At 39.3% G+C, this 14,977-nt stretch overlaps 1 protein-coding gene across 3 annotated transcripts in view; it reads left to right on the top strand.

The window, feature by feature from the left end:
* LOC121277368 (protein unc-13 homolog B-like) overlaps positions 1-14,977 on the top strand; it is a 710,648-nt gene that overhangs the window by 71,370 nt on the left and 624,301 nt on the right. The window lies entirely within an intron of this gene.

Here is a 14,977-nt window from a genome sequence, read left to right as displayed (position 1 = left end):
TGGCTGTGGCCGAACTAATTTTTCGTTGAAAGTAGCCCATTGTTTAGTACCATCATTCCTGTCAACATTTGACTCCAATTTATTCAACCCAGACCCATTCTTAACCCTGCCTTGGATGCATCTCATCTGCCTTGATGCCTTACCAACTTTAATTACAGAGAACCTGTCCCTCAGCCTCACTTTCTTTCTTGATGACCCTCCTTAAAATCTATATTTTTGATCAACCTTTTGTTCATCTACCCTAATATCCCCCCATGTGGCTAAGTGTCATATTTTGTTTTATAGTGGCCCCGTGGAGTATCCTGGGACATTTTATGTTAAAGGTGCTAAATACAAGTTGTTGTTGTAGAAAAGGGATCAAAGATCATAAGAATTAGGAGTAGGCTATTATCCCCTTGAGCCTGGTCCGTCATTCAGTAAGATCTTGGCTGATCTGATTGTGGCCTTAACTCCACTTTCCGGCCTGACCCTTGACTTCCTTGTTGATCAAAAATTTGTCTAGGATTATCTTTTACAGTGAATTAACTCGAGTGGAAATGACTTTGGTTAGTTAGGTGAAACACAGCGATGATCAGATTTTCACTTCTCTGATTTTAACATTGATAAAAAGGCTTCAGTGGGACTTGCTGGAGTAATAACTTTGAAGATTGCACTTTTACCATTGAGACCTGGGTTCTAATGCACCTTGAGGTCTTTGGGTAAAGGATTCTCTTAACTTGACTTCTCTACCCCAGAGGATTGTGGATGCTCCATCATTTGAGTATATTCAAGGCTGAGACAGACAGACAAATTTTTGATCTTTCATGGAGTCGAGGAATATGGAGAGCTGGCGGGAATGTGGAGTTGAAGCCAAAGATCAGCCATGATCGTATTCAATGGTGGAGAAGGCTTGTGGAGTTGTATGGTCTACGCCTGCTCCTATTTCTAGTGTTCTTATGTTTGAAAAATCCTTCACTTGAATGAATTTGAAATTGTTCCCCTAGTTTTCAATGTTCCATTTAAACATGAGGAGAGCATCTGAGGACAGGATGGTTCCAAGATTCAAAAAGGAGTAATGCATAACTTGACTGTAATCCATCAATTAACTTGACAACTGCAGTGGGAGACCTGTTGAGAGGATCACGAGATGCTCCACATGAACATTTGAAGATCATTAATCTTACAAGGAGCAACTAATGTGCTGTTTAGAAGAAATAGGCTTCGTCTTAAAAATTTACTAAAAAAAAACTTGCATTCATAAAGTGCATTTCATATTCTCAGGACATCCCACCAAAGTGCTTACAGCATTTCTCTTCTCCAGTGACAACATGCCCAGTCTGATTAGTTGCTTCCCTTCTGTATTATGACAGGGATCACACTGGAAATTATTCACTTTAACAATTGTAACAAAGAACTACAGGTATATAGTTTTACAGCACACTATCAGTTCTGTCGTCTGTGCTGGTTTATGATGGAGCAATCCGAAACTAATCATCTGTCCTGTTTTTTAAAGCTCCATTTTATCCCTCTGTTTCAAATGTTCATCTGGTCTTCTCTTAAAAGCTGCTTCCAATGACAAAGTATTCTATTCTATACTCGAATAACTGGCTAAACATACTTCTCCTAACACCCCTTATTTTTTTCTTACTCAGTTCTTAATTTAAATAATCTCCTACTAAATTAGCTCTTTTTCTTCCCTGCTTCAGTGAAAATAGTTCTCAAGACTTCCTCATGAACATAGTTTCTTTTGGCATCATCCTGGTGAATCATCTATAGGTGTCCCTCAGAAATTCGGGTTTTTGAGATCAGAGCCTTGCCTTTCAAAGCTGTTTGGTGGAAGAACAGTTATCCCAATGACACGATGCACTGTACTAGTTAGTATTTTCGTAAATCATAATGAATATGACACAATCATTATGAAAAGATATTTGAGAAAAAGATTCCAGAAGATGCTTGTTTTTTCATCACAGTAATTATGCTGCATGCAACCTTATGGGATTTTGTGTTTATAAATTACTCAACATGTATCCTTAATATTGCCCCTCTTAAATGCAAGGCAAATTTGAAATTCATTTCCAGTATTCAAACACCAACCTACCTTGATGAGATGTAGTTTGCCTGAAAACAAATCTTAAATCTTATTTCTAAATCCAAACTTCTTTTTTGATTTCACCTGATTTTCCTACATATTTTCAGTAGCATGCATCTGAGATTTTGAAGTAGTCAGCAGTTATATTAACTAGCATATGACGTTTCATCTGATTTTCAAATTAGGATTAAAATTTCAGCTGGCCATTAATACACTTTTTTCTCAAATAGTCATTATTCTTCCTTTAGCAAAACTGACCCATTACTGTTGACAAGAATAACCAGAGCAGTTGTTTGTTGATTTTTTTTTTTTGCGGACTCATGCTGAATCCCAAAACTTTGATACCGGTTTTAAGGTCCCTTATCAGTGAAAATGATCAGTTCTCTGTATAATCTGTGGTGAACGATGTAAGTATATAGTGATTACTTTCAGCAATGTAGTAATGAAAATGATTTATATTATATTTAAAGCATCAAATAAAATTGCTTTATCAAAACATAAGCTTTGTTGAACTCTTTAGCTCCCTAGGGCAGTAGCAGATGTGAGGAAGGTAATTACCGAAGAAGCTGCCAAGTCTAAAATCTGTGTTTGTTGTACAGCAAATTTACAGCTTAGCGAATTTGAACTTTACTTATCTTCATATAAATTATTGGAAAGTGCTGATCAGAATTATACTTTTGGTCAAAGGTTGTAATTCATGTGAAGAGGAGAAATTGAGAAAAGGCAGGTGCCACAAACAGGAAGAAAAGGATAAAAAATAAATAAACCTAGGCTGACACTCCAGTGTAATACTGAGGGGGTGCTGCACTGTTGCTAGTGTTATATTTTGGATTTACATTGAAGTGAGATCCTGTCTGCCGACTCAGCTGGAAGTAAGAGATTATATGGCATTATTTGGAAGCAGAATAAGGGACTTCTGCAGGAATGCTAGCCAATATTTATTCCCCAATCAACTGTGCTGAAAAAGATTATCTGGTTATTACAATTACAGTTTGTAGGAGCTGGATGTGTGGAAATTGGCTGCCACGTTTCCTATGTTACAATAGTGACTACTCTTCAGAAGTATACCATAGGTTGCAAGGTGCTTTGGGACATTCTGAGGTAATGAAATGCACTGTATAAATGCAAGTATTTTTATAGTCAAGACCTATAGGTAGGGAACCAGGATTCCTTCTCTAATTTGGGGAATCGCTGAGTTATTATGACAATCCAATAGCTTCATGCTTTATTTTAATAATACCAGCTTTCTATTTCCAACTTTTTGAAAAGCTCAGTTCCAACTCTCAAACTGCTTTTTGAACTCCCATTTTCTCTAGATTATTAGCCTAAGCCTTAGTTTACTCATATATTAACATAAGCACTGCACTACCATATCAATATTATTAGTTTGCCCTTTCAGTTAATATGGTCTGGATTTTGACCACAACAGAGAGCCTCTCCATGATGAAAATGGTGGGAGAGGTCTGAATCTGGAAGACCTACCCCCCCCCCCCCCATCACGGCACCTACCATTTTTGCAGGAGCAGGAATGTGCCTGTATTGGGATTTCCACATGCGAGTTTCACAGAGGCAGCTGTCATAGAAATCAATAGCTGCTCTACTCATATGATTTTGGAGTGAAAGGTGTCTGAAATTTGACGTGCACAGATTAGACCTAGTAGGAACAGTTTTGAATTTTGTGGACTCGTTTGGGTACCCTTTGGCTGAGATCCTAGGGCAGCTTTGGGGGAGGTAAAGTGCCCTATGGGAGAGGAAGGTGCCCTTTGGGCCCAAAAGTAGGCATGAATGTGAGTAAATAGTGCATAAGCTCAGTGGAACTGTCAAAAACAAGTGTCACCAGTGTCAAGATAAACTATTGAGAGAAGCTGTGAAAAAAAAAGCTGTCAACAATGTCAAGATCAACTGTCAAAAGGAACTGTCAAGGCATTTAAAACTCCTGTAATTTAACTCCTTGAAAAACTGTCAGGCATGTTTTTAAAAAAGTGATTGCTTGCTATTTCACTCTGCCTGTTGACCTGAGCCTTAGAGCTACCTTTACTGGATTAGTGCTGCATGACTGATTTCATAAGGGTCCATTATCACAGCAGGGTGCCTGCTAGTTCACAATTTGAGTGACAGCTCCAAGTAGTTATGGCCTTTTTGAACTGGATTTATGAATTCCAGTGCTTGTTTTTATAAAGGATTATACAATTGAATGAAATGTTGGGGTTATAAGGAATCACAGAATTGAAGGAATGTAAATGTAGTAAATTGGTTTTATGAATGTGCTTTTTTAAAAATAAAGCCTTCAAGAGACACTTGGAAATTTATTTGATCTCAGCACCGGTTCTGAGATCTGCCCACGGTGGATACTGGTTGAGGTGGCATGGTAGGCAAAAGGGCAAAGTATAGTGGGTGGGAGGGGGGCATGGGTTGACATGAATTGACCCTATATTGGCATAGGGGCTGTAAAAGGCCATGGGGTGGGTGGGTGTCATAGGTTGGCATGGAGGGTATGAGGGACCATGGTGGGCAGAGGGACATAGGTTGGCATGGAGGCTGAGGAACCATACAATTGGGCAGAGGGGCATAGGTTGGCATGGAGCATATAAGGGGCCATGGGGAATAAGCAAAAGGGCATGAGGTGACATGGATTGGTATGGATGGTGCATGGGCATATGTGGGTGGTTGACGAGGTGTGAGGGCTGGAGGTTGTCTTATGTTTTTCTGTTTTTTTTTAAAAAAGTCAATATAGTGCCAGTGCACAAGGCAGGGCTTTCACAATTGGCATCCTCTGCACTTGTCCTGGGGTCACCTGGCCCAACTACCCAGGAATTGTGCCATCCCAGAACAAAAATTCGACCTTCTGGCCACTTTCTCTTGGGTCAAGTTTGCGGAACTGGGAAATGCCTCAACTCTTTGCTCCTGACCCGGAAGTGAAAATCAGGCCTATATACCTAATTTTGCTACCTCATAAGTTAAGGACCAACCACATGTCTTAACTGTTTTGTTTTGACAGTGACAATGCTAGTCTCCTGTAGATTGGTATCTGATCCTATCAGATCTGCCTACCTACTGCTCTGTAGTGGAGTGCTTGTGTACCTTTCAGAAAATATAGTTAGTTGACCATGTGACTATATTGACCAATCGCTACACAGTGTGGGCTTCTTGGGTAACTAAGTTTGGAGCTGGAGGCGTTTGTGAAGGCACACATGGTGTTAGTGCTCTGTTCCAATAAACCACCAGTGTTTGTTCAGTTAATCGGTGTCTCTGCCCACATTGTTTCAAGCACCAACTAATGTGTTAATATCAAGGGCGCAGCTAGCTTTCGCTGGACAAAGTGGACCTGACAGCCAAAAACATAAAAGGCTCATAACAATTTTGTGAGTTAATTTTAATGTAGGATATTAACTGATTTTATGTATGATGGGTATAAAAACTCATGGTGGAATAAAAGCTGTTGAGTATTGTATACAGTCTCTTGCCAAGTAAATCTTTCGATGGCATCATTACAAGAGCCAAGGCTGTTTGTCCATTCAAAAGTATTTTCAAATTGAATTTTGTGGAAGCAAGCTTTGTTTGAAACACATCAACACAAATTAAATACTAGGTTTGACATCTTGATCAGCACTGGAGTTTGTAAGCAGTTGTTTTAAAATGATTGAGGTGGAGCATGAATGAAAACCGCAAAGATTTTTCAATTCAAACTATGGTGAAATGAGTATTCCCGCTTTACCTTTTGCAACTAAGACGCAAGTAAGATTTGAACACCTTAAAGTCTGGTGAAGGTGTAAAATGGGCAATAAAAGGTTAGATGCCCTTTATACATTTCTCCCAACTTTCAAATCAGGAGATCTGGATTACATAGTATACACAGAACCGAAACCAGCCCATTCGGCCGACCAGTTCATGCTGATTGTTTATGCTTCACTTCAACCTCCCTCCATCTTTTCCTCATTTAAATCTATCATCGTATCCCTGTATTATTTCATTCTCCCTTAAATCCATCTATTCTATTTGCTTCAGCCACTCCCTGTTATAGCAAGTTCCACATTCTCACCTGTCCTTGGGTAAAAAAGTTTCTTCTGAATTCCCTATTGGATTTCTTGGTGGCTATCTTAAATTGAGCCTCTAATTAAGCTCTTCCCAACAAGAGGAAACATTCTTTTAGTATCCACTTTATCAAAACCTTTCATAATTTTAAAGACCTGTGTTAGGTTACTCAGCCTTTTTTCAAGAGACTGTATAATGTGCGGGTGATCCAATATCATATATCATTCCTTCTAGTTTATTGTTCAAAATTAACATTACCCCAATGTGTCATTCTTAACTTTCACGAACATCTGCTCTGCACATGTGTGTAGATTTTCTGATCAGTGTTATTTTAAAGCAAGTCTATGCACTTATTTTAATGTTAACATCATTTTCATTAATTAAACCATGGCTGAGATCATCTATTCACATCAGATCTCCATTGTCAATATATACTTGGTATAGCATATTGTCACATACATTTTCCATAATATAAGACCATAAGACATAGGAGCAGAAATTAGGCCATTCAGCTCATCGAGTCTGCTCTGCCTTTCAATCATGGCTGATAAGTTTCTCAACCTCATTCTCCCGCCTTCTCCCCGTAACCTTTGATCCCCTTACCAATCAAGAACCTATCTATCTCGGTCTTAAATACACTCAATGACCTGGCCTCCACAGCCTTCTGTGGCAATGAATTCCATAGATTCACCACTCTCTGGCTATAAAAGTTTCTCCTCATCTCTGTTCTAAAAGGTCTTCCCTTTACTCTGAGGCTGTGCCCTCAGGTCCTAGTCTCTCCTCCTAATGGAAACTACTATGGGTATTGTAATTAAGGATATGCCTTGATTTCATGAAGCAAAGTTTTTATTTCAAAAAAGCGAGAAAGGGATAGACCAAGCAAAGGCAGGCCAGTCAGCCTAACCTTGATGCTGGGTAAATTATTAGAAAAAATTCTGAGGCAGAAGGTAAATTTTCAGTTAGAAAGATACTGATTAATCCAAGACAGTCAGCATAGATTTGTTGAGGGAAGGTCATGTCTGACTAACATGATTGAATTTTTTGAGGAGTTAGCAAGGATGGTCAGTGAGGGTAGTACATTTTGATGTTGTCTGAGTTTTAGCAAGGCTTATGCTAAGATTCCACAAGGCAGACTGGACACGTAAATAAAAGGCAAAGTGGCAAGTTGAACCCAAAATAGGCTGAGGCAGGAAGCAAAGGTTAGTTGTGTATAGGTGTTTTTGTGTCTGGGAGGCCATTTCTTGTCAGGTTCTGCAGGGCTTGGTACCAGGTCCCTTGCCTTTTCTGGTATCAGTGATTTGGACTTGAATGTAGGGGGTATGATTAAGAAGTTTGCAGATGACACAAAAATTGGTTGATAATGCAGGAGAAAGCTGTAAGAGTGGAACTATCAATGGACTAGTTAGATGGGCAGAACAGTGGCAAATGGAAATCAAACCAAAGAAGTGTGAGGGCAACAAAGCAAGGGAATACACAATAAATTGTAGGATACTGAAATAGAGAACAGAGAGACCTTGGAGTGCATGTCCTTAAAGGTGGCTGGAAAGTTGGCTACGTGGTCAAGAAGACATATGATATATAACAATCATATGCGTATGATATACTTGCCTTTATTAGCTGAGGCATGGAATACAAGGGCTGGGAGGTTATGCTGGAACTATAAAATATGAGTTAGGTCATAACTAGAGTACTGTGTGCAGTTCTGGTCACTGCACTATATGAAAGATGATATTGCACTAGATGGGAAATTTATGAGGATGTTGCCTTGACTGGAGAATTTTAGATATGAGGAGAGATTGGATAGGCTGGGATTGTTCTCTTTTTGGAACAGAGGAGGCTGAGGGGAGATCTAATTGAAATGCATAAAATTATGACTGTCTTGATAAGGTGGATAGGAAGGCCCTATGCCCTTTGGCTGGGGCTCCATAACCAGGGGGTAGAGATTTAGGGTAAGAGGTACAGGGGATTTGAGAGGCATTTTTTTCAACCAGAGCATGGTATGGATCTCGAATCCATTGCCTGAAAGGGTGTTAAAAGCAAAAATCCTCATAACATTTAAGAAGTATTTGGATATGCGCTTGAAGCGCTGTAACATACAAGGCTATGGACCAAAAGCTGGAAAGTGGGATTAGGCTGGATGGCTACTTGTCAGCTAGTGTGGACATGATGGGCTGAATAGGCTCCTTCTGTATCATAATTTTTATGATTAATGTTTGACAAGAATTCCCAACAAATTAGGGAATGGATAATTATGAATAGTTTATCACCCATAATTTTTTCAACCACACACTTTTCTCAAACTTTGCATTGATTTAATACGAGTTCATATACTAAAGTACCAAGAAGTCAAGAGGTTATCCAATTCTCCCAGCTAGACCTTCTGGAGCCAAATATATCATTTATTCACCTTATTATTCTTGTAATTGTCTGGGAAGTATGAAAAATTCTGAAACAAATTTTGACAAAAGGGTGGTAATTTCTCTACGACTCCCTAAGCGATAATCACTAAGAGATTGCTGTAATCGATAAATCCTATGATCCTTAATGACCACACAAACTGGCACTTTGTCTAGCTCTATTTTGAAGGAACTCTGCAGAGACTACATATTTATCACACAATTTGGTAATCTGTTTCAGAGGGCAATGACTTTTTGTGGAAAGAAATGCTTCCTAACGCCTAATTCAACTTTTTGCTGATATGTTTAATGCAGATGTGCCCTGGTTCTTGCATCCCTATCCATCTCAAGTACCAATCTGTAGAAAATCTAAACCTGTCATTTGAAAGACCTCAAACATATCTTCTCAAAGCTTATGTTTCTCTAATGTCAATTTTTCCAACTCCTGATAACTGTTCTAAATTGATGGCCATTTTAGAGTCCCTTCTCTACCTGCTTACAAAGCCTTGATAATCCCCTGCCATACATGGGGTCCAAAATTTCAAGTGCCAATGTACCATAGCCTTGCATAGCAGAATCACAATGTACTGACATTTACATTGGACCAGCAGATTTCCTATGTCCTTACTTAGTGTGCACGAGAATCAGCCCACCCCCATCCATGGTCTGGCACTTATGCCACTTCTAGCCTGCCTTTCTATTGTCCTTTTCCTTTTGCTTGGATGTCTCTATTTATATTGGTGCTTTCTTGTGCTCTGTGCCTTTCAGTCATGCACAAGTAAGATAGATAAAGGGGAGCCAGTAAATGTAATGTATTTGGATTTCCAAGAGGTACCATACATGAGGCTTCTTAATAAGATAAGATCCCATGGTGTTGGGGGAAATCTTTTAGCATGGAGAGAGGATTGGCTAATAGAAGACAGAGAGTTGGGATAAGGGGAATATTTTCAGGATGACAACCTGTAACTAGTGAAGTGCCTAGTAACTAGGGATCAATGATGGGGCCACAATTACTTACAATATATATTATTGACTTGGATGAGGGAAATGAATGTACTATCGCCAAGCTTGCGGATCACACAAAAATAGGTGGAAAGGCAAGCAGTGAGGATGACAGAGTCTACAAGAGGGATATAGATAGGTTAAGTGAGTTGGCAAAAACTTGGCAGATGGAATATAATATGGGAAAATGTGAGGTTATGCACCTTGGCAGGAAGAATAGAGGGGCTGAATATTATTTAAATGGAGAAAGACTGCAGAAAGCTGCAGCACAGAGGGATTTAGGCATCCACGTGCATAAATCCCAAAAAGCTAGCTTATAAATTCAGCAGGTAATAGGGAAGGCAAATGTAATGTTGGCCTTTATTTCAAAGGGAACGGAGTATAAAAATAGGGAAATCTTGCTAAAATTATACATGGCACCACCAGTTAGACCACGCCTAGAATACTGTGAACAGTTTTGGTCCCCTTATCTAAGGAAAGATATACTGGCATTGGAGGCAGTCCAGAGGAGGTTCATTAGGTTGATCCTGGGTATGGAGGGATTTTCTTATGAGGAAAGGTTGAGTAGTTTGGGCCTGTACTCATTGGAGTTTAGGAGAATGAGAGGCAACCTTATTAAAACATATAAGATTCTTGACAGGGGCTTGACAGGATAGATGCTGAAAGGTTGCTTCCCCTAGTGAGAGAGTTTGGGACCAGAGGGCATAATCTCAGAGTAAGGGGTTACCCATTTAAGACAGAGATGGGGAGGAATTTCTTCTCTGAGGGTTGTGAATCTGTGGAATTCTTTACCACAGAGAGCCGTAGAGGCTGGGTCGTTAAGTATATTCAAGGCTGAGATGGACAGATTTTTAATCAGTAAGGGAATCGAAGGTTATGGGGAAAAGGCAGGAAAAATGGAGTTGAGGATTAGCAGATCAGCTATGATCTCATTGAATGGTGGAGCAAACTTGATGGGCCGAATGGCCTACTTCTCCTCCAACGTTTTATGGTCGTAAGGTCTCCCATTGACTCTCATGCACTCTCTCCACCTCTCTGTGCTTTTGATGTCTATCTTAAAGAATATGGAGGCAAGCAATTTTGGACAAGAGAAGAATATTGAATTATAGAAAAGTAGATGACATAGTAATGGTAGGCTGGGAGTGGCTAAAATTTCTCTTATTTTAGGCTAGTGGGCAAAAGGAAACACAAATTTTATTCCAGCTTGCAAGGAGACTTTGGGGGCAAAGTTAGCTGGCTGATGAAAAAATTGAAATATTGTTCAAAGAACAATCTTTTTAAAGAACGGAACACGTTTTTTTTTGTCCAAAAGCAAAATACTGCAGATGCTGGAAATCTGAAAGAAAAATAGAAAATGCTGGAACAACTTAGCAGGTCAGGCAGTATTTGTCGAGAGAGAAAAAGAACAAACCTTTCCTTTATAATTGTTTTTGAAGAAGCCCATTGGGACACGAGCAGGACAGCTTGAGATCCTCTGGAAGCAGAATGTGGCCCACATTGAGGAGAGCAGGTGATGAGAATAAAGAGAAGGGGAAACTGTCTGAGAGCAGGACCTGCCATCAACACAAAAACCACTGGGACAAGACTTGGAGAGGCTGTGGGTGGAAGGAATCCAGGAGCAGTAATGGAGGGATGGGAGTGCTCTCAGATGCTGAAAAATATAAATGGCTATTACAGTTGAAGACAAGAAAAACATGGATCAGGTCAGGAATGGCAGCATGTATTACAAAGGGAATGAAGTATAAGAATGAAAAAGTTCTGCAACCATACAGAACATTGTTGAGACTTCACCTTGAGGCCTGTGTACGGTTTGGTACAGTTTGGATTTCCTTCCCTAAAGAAGGATATACCAATGAGTGCAATGAGGGTTCACTTGACTGATCTCTGGGATATGGGGATTTCCTATGAGGAAAGATTTAGTGGACTAAGTCTATATTCCCTGGGGTCTAGAAGAATGAGAGACTATCTCATTGATGCATATAAAATTCTTGAGATGCTTGACAGGATAGATGCTTGAAGGATGCTTCTGCTGGCTAGGGAGAGCAGAACTAGGGATCACAGTATCCATATAAGCAGCATTTAGGACTGAGATGAGGAAACATTTTTCGTTTAGAGGGATGTAAACCTTTGGAATTCACTACCCCATAGAGCTGCGGATGCTTAGTTGTTGAGTACATCCAAGTCTGAGATGGTCAGATTTTTGAATACTAAGGCAATTTAGGAATGTGGGGATAGTGTGGGAAAGTGTAGCTGAGTTAGAAGATCAGCCATGATCATATTGAATAGTGGAGCAAGCTTGAGGAGCTGAATGTTGCTATAAGTGTATGTGTAAGCAACTTTTAATAATAAGTGTATAGATTTTTATAATAATTAAATGAAAAACCCCTTTTTCCTTTTGCAGTAAGGGTTGTGGGCATTCGTCCATTTATCAAGAACAACTTTCAAATCCTCACTTGCTCACAATCTTTAGTGGATATCCTTGTATTATGTAGCCGTACCTAAAGTCTTTCAGACCCAAATGTATAGCATATTTCTTGATCCTGTTGAAGGATATCTTCTACACATGACCCATTTCCCCAAATTGATTTGGTCTTAACTCCAACTTCTGTGCATTATCTAGGATTATCTATTCGTCTGATGCTCGAATTAATTGGCAAGATTTAATTTCTGAAAGTTATTGTATTGTCTTATTCAGTGAGAAGGTAACTCGAGATCGGGGAATGATTACTTATTGGTGGCTTTTATTGCATACTTAGGAAATCCCAAAGCTTCAAACCTAGTAGCTCCTCAAAGAACTGAGTGTAAATGCATTGGCAAATTTATTCCTGAGAAATGCCAAAGTAACTGTTTATTGCTGAGGGAGCTGTGCTTAGGGCTACATGTCAGAGTAATCTAGCCTCAGTATTTTTTGGGTTAGGGCGAGGGGAGTCAACCTCTTGACAAGGCACCATTGACCAGAAATTTAAATATTGTGACTATAAGAGCAGATCAGAACATGGGAATTCTTTGGTGAGTAGCTCACCACCTGTCTCCGTAAAGCATTTCCACCATCTATGAGGCAGGCCAGTAATGTGAAGAAATATTTCTCACTTGACTGGATGAGATCAACTCCAACGACACTCAGAAAAGCTTGACCGCATCAAATACAAAGCAGCCTGCTTGATTGGCTCCCCATCTACTACCTTGAACATTAATTCCCTTCACTAGCTACACACTGGCTGAAGTGTGTATTGCATACAAGATTTACTTCTGACAGTTTCTATCACCTAGAAGGACATGGGTCGCAGCCGGATTGATCACCATAATCTGCAATTTCCCCTCCGAGTCACATATCATCCTGACTTGGAAATATATCGCTGTTCCATCATTGCCGCTGGGTCACAATCCTGGCACTTGCTCTGGAACAGCACTTTGAGAGAACCTCCCTCATTCGTGGTTGCCATGGTTAATGAAGGCAGTTCACCACCACCTAGAGGGCATGAGCAATAAATGCTGGCTTTGCCAGCAATGCCCTCATCCCATAAATGACTATGAAAAAGAAAGCCATGATTTTCACTCTTGATTGCTGTTGAGTGATGTTTACTGAAGAGTAAATATGAGGACAGAATCTGGTTTTGTGGTGAAGCACTATGATACTGGCAGCACTCTACTGAGATGTGAAGAGAAAAGCAAATTGAGGGAAATAAACCTTTGAAAATAATTTGCTCAGATATCAAACATTCTATGGAATTTCAAGGTTAAATCAAAATTTAAAAAATTGAACCTTTTCAAAGCAAGCTTATTGGGTCTTTTCTCCTTCTGCATAACATTGGTGTAAACTGAAACAAAATGAGCATTTTCTTTTCACCTGGAATAGAGAAGGTTAAAGGAGGAAGTTAATCCAGGTTTTTAATTTTGCCTAAAGTATTGCAGTGCACTGAAGTGAAAGATTATTTCCAATAATTACTGAATTAGTAACTGGAGGGCATATATTCAAATTATCACTAGTAGAACAAAATTTCAAGAATATTTTTTCATAGGCTATTGGTAAGTAGAAAACTTGCCACAATTGGCAATTGATGCAAAAAATATGATAAAATTAGAAATAGGAACCGGAGTTGGCCATACGGCCCCTTGAGCCTATTCTGCCATTTGATGCAATCATGGTTGATCTTGGGCTTTAACTCCACTGTCCTGCCACTCCCATATCCCTTGATTTCCTGAGAGCTCAAAAATCTGTCTATCTCAACCTTGAATATACTTAAAGATGGTACAGCCACAATCAGCTGGTGTAGAGAATTCCAGAATTTCTTCTCATCTTAGTCCTAAATGATCGATCCTTTATCCTGATACTGTGCCCCCCATGTTCTAGATTCCTCGGCCTGGGGAAGCAACCTCTTACAGTCTACCTTGTCGAAGCGTTTCATAATTTTGTATATTTAACTGATATGACCTCTCATTCTTCTAAACTCCAGAGAGTATAGGCCCAATTAACTCATCCTATGATATTTAATAAAGTTTTGAAAAGGAAGAATGTAAAGGCAATGGGCAGGAAATTAAATTAAAGTAGATAGCTTCAGCTGTAAACTAATTCTGGCACCAGGATAATGGGCTGCATGGCAGCCCTCTGTGCTGTAATTTCTGTGATTGTGAATGTCGTTACTCTGATTTAATGAGCTAATATACCTCTGAAAATAATCCAGGATCACTGAATCATGTGTATCCATGGTTCTCCTTGCAGCTCAATGAATAAAAAATAAGCACTTTTTGCAGATTACTTTTATTGTAAAAGGTGATTGCGTCATGGGCAACAAAAGACCAACATTGTATGATCTGTATAAATTTACCTTGTGATAGTGGTCAACATCTAACTCGCAACAAAAGTGCACTGTAAATTTCAATGAAGTGTTTCATTTGAATGAATATAAGTTCCCTGTTGCAGAACTTTTTTTAGAAAGTAAATGTTTTACTTAGTTCAGAGCTGCAATGTGCATTCAATGCATTGATACCTGTGCAGGTTATGACACATGTGTTTCCGTAGGTAAGTACTATCTATCCAGTAGATAGTGTCATTGAGCAAAATGGTCTGTTTTTAGTAATATTAAAATAAACTTCAAATTTTCACTGAGTTGTTCAGCTGCCATGGCAGACAGTGTTTAAAGGCATTGCATTGTGCTTTATAATAGAATGAGAGCATGGGATACATTTTAGAACTTATTTGGACCTAATTGTTCATTTTTTTCCTCTTTCTGTCTCTCCTTTCTCTGTCTTTTGTAGCTTAGATTTAAATGGATAGCTTGGTATGTTTTTTTTTAAATCAGTGCAGTTAGTCTACCACAAGTGGTACCATTTTGCATCCAATTTATCTACATGACAAATTGGTTTAAATGATGTGAGAGAATATTGTGACCATGTTTCTTTCATGACCAAGTGATCGACTGAACGGAGAATAAGTCCAAAGCATTCATAGTTCTGAAATGCCAGTGGTCCAAATCTTCTG

This window comes from Carcharodon carcharias, chromosome 1 (genome assembly GCF_017639515.1).
Source record: "Carcharodon carcharias isolate sCarCar2 chromosome 1, sCarCar2.pri, whole genome shotgun sequence".
NCBI lineage: Eukaryota > Metazoa > Chordata > Chondrichthyes > Lamniformes > Lamnidae > Carcharodon > Carcharodon carcharias.
The sequence above is the reverse complement of the archived record's forward strand: the minus strand, read 5'-3'. Positions and strand labels throughout refer to the sequence as shown.